The 5,142-nt window shown below is 36.0% G+C and overlaps 1 protein-coding gene across 20 annotated transcripts in view; it reads left to right on the top strand.

Annotated features, from left to right (window-relative positions):
* BNC2 (basonuclin 2) overlaps nucleotides 1-5,142 on the top strand; it is a 399,821-nt gene that overhangs the window by 47,300 nt on the left and 347,379 nt on the right. The gene's annotated exons all lie outside the window — the stretch shown is intronic.

The following is a 5,142-nucleotide window of genomic DNA, read 5'->3' as shown; positions in this document are numbered from 1 at the left end:
AGTACAAAGTAGTAGTTACAGAATAATTAACAGAGATGTAGAATACAGTATAAGGAATATAATCAATAATAGAGTAATGGCCATGTCTGGAGACAGATGAGTGATAGAGTAATTGGGAGGATTACTTCATAAACTATATAAATGTCTAACCAGTGTACTGTATACCTAAAACAAATAAATTTTTAAAAACAGCAAAAAAAAAAATTTACTGTGATAATTGTGTTGGCTGCCTAGATCATTTTAACAGCACCCTTGCCAACCTTGCATATCTAATCTCTCTTGTAGCTGTCCATCCTGCCCAGTGTGATTTTACCAAAGGCTCAATTTTGATCATGCCACTCAGTCTCTTCAAACTTTATACAGAATTTGAGTTTTTCCATGCCATGGCCCATGGACAACTTCAGTACCACATCTGATAGTGTGTTTTCTCTGAATGTACTCTACATTCCAGCCATTTTTTATTTTAGCCATTTCTTCAATACCCTACAGAGCTCATTTATTACATATCTTTTGCTCTGGGAGCATTTTATTCTAGGCTTCTAATTAAGTCCTTTTTAAGTGTTAACTTCCTTTGTGAAGGCTTTGCCTGTTCTCTAATTGGAATGATGTTTCTTTCTCTAAATTTAAACAGTATTTTGTACCTCTTTTGTAGTATATGCTTTTATATTTTTTCTTACTAGATTGCATATTCCTTTCAGGTAAGACCTATGGTCTGGTCAATCTTGCTCTCTTCTACCATGTGTTACTTTGTAAAGTCATTCTGTCCCCACTCTAAATGTCTTCTATTAATGGTGGAGCAGTGTGTAAAATTGGTATATTGATATTTGTCCTCTATAATTGTTCTGAGAAACACGTGAGAGAATTTTAGATATGTAGCTCTGAGTCTGTCATACACCCAGTAGGCTCTTAACATAGTAGTTGTAGCCAGATGGCAAGGTTTGAATTTCTCCTCTGTTACCTACCAGCTTGTGATTTTGGGTCTCTGCTCTTTAAGTTCCTCACCTATAAAATGAGAATAATGATAGTATTTACCTCATAGGACTGTTGTGAGTATTAAATGAATCTATACATTTAGAGCACTTAGAACAGCACCTGGCAGCTCATAAGCCTGCACCATCCAATTCAGAAGCCACTAGCCACACGTGGATTTTAAGCATTTGAAATGTGACTGGTCCAAGTTGAGATGTACTATGAGTGTAAAATACACACTAGAAACTTTCAGAAACTTTGTATGAAAAATATAATGCTAAATATCTCAATTTTTTATATTTCATGTTGAAGTGATATTTTGGGTAAATATATTAAAATTAATGTCATCTTTAAAAAACTTACATGTATGGCTCACATATGTCTTTTGTACAGCACTATTGTAATACTGTGTAAGTGATAGTTTTTATTATATTTTTTATTTGTTGTGCTGGTGGTGGTTTCCATATACTCTCCTGTTCTCTTTTTTCCTTTTTCTTCTTTAGCTACTTGACCTCAGTGATTCTGGGTAAGGAAAAATAGGAAAGAAAAGTGTTAATGGATGAGCTAAAAGCTTAGGTCAAATCAAGGAACAAAAGGGTGAGCAGCTTCTGATCTCAAGTCAAGGATACTGGGCTAGTCTCGCACTACAGTTATGTGTGCTGAGTTGCTAACTTAATCTTACTGCTTTCTTGGAGGTAAAGAATTATCCCTGTGTTGCTACTTTATGCATTGCCCTTATAAAGAGGAAGCAAATTTGTTTTTTGTAACTGGATATCTATTTATAATAATGAAAATGGAAGCTTGTTGAAAAATATAGATTAGAAGGATTAAGGATATTTTTTCTTTTGTTTCAGAGAGAATGACTTTGTTTACCCTTAAGGAAGTGGATTTAAAAGATAACATTTAAAAAGTTAGCATACAGACTTTAAAAATATTTTAAAATATTCAATTATCTTAATTCCAAGTAGCCTTTAGCTACAATGAATTCTATTGCTCTGTGTTAACCTAGACACCATGACTATGACTGCTGATCATGATTGAAAGACTCTCAGACTGTTTTATGTGCCAGTTACTTTAAATGATTTTATAAAATACATATCACATTATCTGAAGGTCAGTTTGTACATATCCTGCCCTTCAGCGTCATACTGACTTTTGCTATTGAATATGCCAGCTACTTCCCGCCATCAAAGGGTCATAACTAGACTATCATTCCAAGTGTAATTTTAAGAGTTTAATTTGGGCAGCTTCTTTTAAGACACTGGTCAAACAAGTCTTGCCGATTACACGTTCAGTAATTTCCTGGGGTCTTACTTTCTCAAAATTAGATTTTATGATAGCTTGTTCTTTATTTAAAAAAGTTAATTAATTTTTTATGGTGACATTGGTTAACAAAACCCAATAAGTTTAATCTGTACACTTTTAACAGTAAGGCATATATATATTTACACTGTGTGTTCATCTCTGACAGTTAGCTTTCTTTCTGTCACCACACATTTGACCCATTTTACCCTGTCTACTTCCCCCCTCCCCACACCCCTTACCCTCTGGTAACCCTAGTCTATAGTCCATATCCATGAGTCTCTGTCCTGTTCACTTGTTGCTTTTAGGTTTATATCCCACATATGAGTGACATCATGTGATTTTCAACTTGTTCTGTCTGGTTTATTTCACTTAGCATGATTATCTTGAGGTCCATCCATGTTGTCACAAATGGCAGTATTTCATCTCTTCTTATGGCTGAGTAATATTCTAGCTTGTTCTTTACACTGAATATTTATACTATGAAGGATGGGGGTGTGGCAATCTAGATAGAGATAATCATTTGAAGTGTTGGTTTCTTTTGCGATCATAAGGTACAATGAGTAGCATTATCTCTCTGAGTGCCTTAGAACTAATAGGGAAGAAAAAGGCACTTGCCAATCCCAGTGGACAGATGAGGTTTATTTATCTTGGTAAATCTTGGAGAGGGTAGAATAACTGTAACGCAGAAGGACCCTCTCTGCCCTCAATATTCTGTGGGTGTGGCAGTTGGCACATTATGTTACGTTCCCCTGCTTCTGTTCCTAATAAGAATCTTTGAGCTGTTTTTCTTGTTTGAACTATATCTAGCTGTTATCTGTTATTTCAAATATTGCCATTTGAAATGCTAGTCACCTGTTTACCCATGAGGTGAAATGTTACAAAAGAAAGACACATCCCAGGGCATTTTAACTGTGACCTCTATGGGTTTGCATGCTGTTTCTGAATACATAAATCCAAACTTGCAGTTTAGGTGTGATTATTTATATTAGCTAATATTGGTTTATGAAAGGAGTCAAATTTCTTTTAAATAGTAAGCTTCTGTAAGGCCTTTGAATATTTCAGTTGCAAAATATTGGTCGTAACTTTATGGAGAATATCTGTTGTACAGAACCAGACATGCCTGTGTCTTTGTGTCAGTGAAGACGTATTAGGTGCCTAGGTATAAGTATGTGTATACATGTGTGTTAATTCACATGCTGCTGCACCAAGCTCTTAAATATGTACCTCCCTGCATATTTTACCTATAGACAAGGCAAAACATTTCTCATTGTTCTCGCCTAGAGTTATGTCCACCCTTTTCTCACTGCAAGTGTCAGGGCAACACACAAAATAGTAAATGAGGAGATGAAACAAGTGGGACCAGAAAACATTGTCCACAGCCCAGTGGTCCGTGTCACCATTCTCCTGCTTCTGGCATATATTGCATAATCAGGAGAGACGAGACAAGCCAAATCCTTTTAGTACACAGTGTCTGGGGAGTTTATGGAGTCCCAGAGGTTCATTTTTTGTTGTCGTAACAATCTTGATTGTGACAAGGAGATCTTGGAATTCACCTGAGAATATCATGAAAACCTCATTCCCATTACCATTATTTCTGCTGGACACTTTATGGTTAGGGATACATTAGATTCATTAAAAACAAACGAGCAAATGAAAAACAATCAAATGAAAGCACCTATGTTCTTTGCATTGAGATCACATACAAGAATACCTCTCCTTATATAGTTCAGCCTAAGCTCTTGTAATGAAATGGGCTTTATTTATTTGCATTTATGAGAAATTTTTTTAAAGCAACTAGAAGCTTTATAGTTACAATTATCTCTTCTTTCCTTCTTACAGAAATATCAGACTCAAAAGGTTTTTAAGAATTTGAGAATAATGGCTTTCCTGTTTAATTCCTTGGTGGTAATTATATGGGAAGAAAGAGCTTGAGGAATTTTCCCTATTTTGAAATTATATTATTTTCCTTGTAGATAAAAAGAGATATGAAGATATACTAGTAAATGTATATTCGCTAGTGTTCTTTGTCCTCTTAATTAGCATTATATTAATTAAAAATTACTTGCTAAGAAAGTTCTATTTTTTTCTGGATCTGAACTTTTTCAGAAATTATAGCTAAGTATGTATTTTGAATGTTTCAAGCAGAATATGTTAGTTTTAAAAAATAAATTTTGTTTCAATCCATGCAGCTGTAGTTTACTTTCCAGGCATGAGAAATATCTATTTTATTAAGTCCTGTGAGGAATATGTGTCACATACATTTAAGAAAAATCTATTTAAGATGAAAAATTCCAAAAATGACTTCCCCCTGGTGTGAAGTAAAACAAAAGCTCCAACTGCATCTCTGCCTGTGGTAATGACATTGAGGTGACAAACTGCAGGCAGGTGAGGTTCATGGGGATGATCTCACACCTGCACCAGGAGCTTGGGGAACAGCTGGGTCTGGAGCTGGCGTCTGGCCTTGCTTTCTGTTTGATGCAAGACCAGCTATCGGGCTGGGGGCCTGCACATTTGCACAGAAGACTCCAAATGTTTTTAAATACACAAATGGGACTGTGGGCGTGTAGCATTCTCTGGTTTTGTGAATCTTTTTCTTGAGATAGATAGGTTGAAGAAGCCTCAGCTCAGCCCCACCATCCTCCAATCCCAAGTCCCTAATATCAATTTAGAGCTTTGTCTGCCAAGTAAGTGTTAACTTAGAAAGCCCAGACAATGAAGATCTTTGTCCACTTTAGTCCTAGGTCTGTGTCCAACCCAGCAGCAGAAGCTAAGTCCCAGCAACAGTCCCTTCTCCAGGCCTTTCATCTTGCCCCTGAAACAGCTCAGTGAAACTCTAGGGTAGTTGAGGGTGGTGAACATTATGAGCAA

Source organism: Pteropus vampyrus, unplaced genomic scaffold (assembly GCF_000151845.1).
Source record: "Pteropus vampyrus isolate Shadow unplaced genomic scaffold, Pvam_2.0 Scaffold109, whole genome shotgun sequence".
Classification (NCBI taxonomy): Eukaryota; Metazoa; Chordata; class Mammalia; order Chiroptera; family Pteropodidae; genus Pteropus; species Pteropus vampyrus.
The sequence above is the reverse complement of the archived record's forward strand: the minus strand, read 5'-3'. Positions and strand labels throughout refer to the sequence as shown.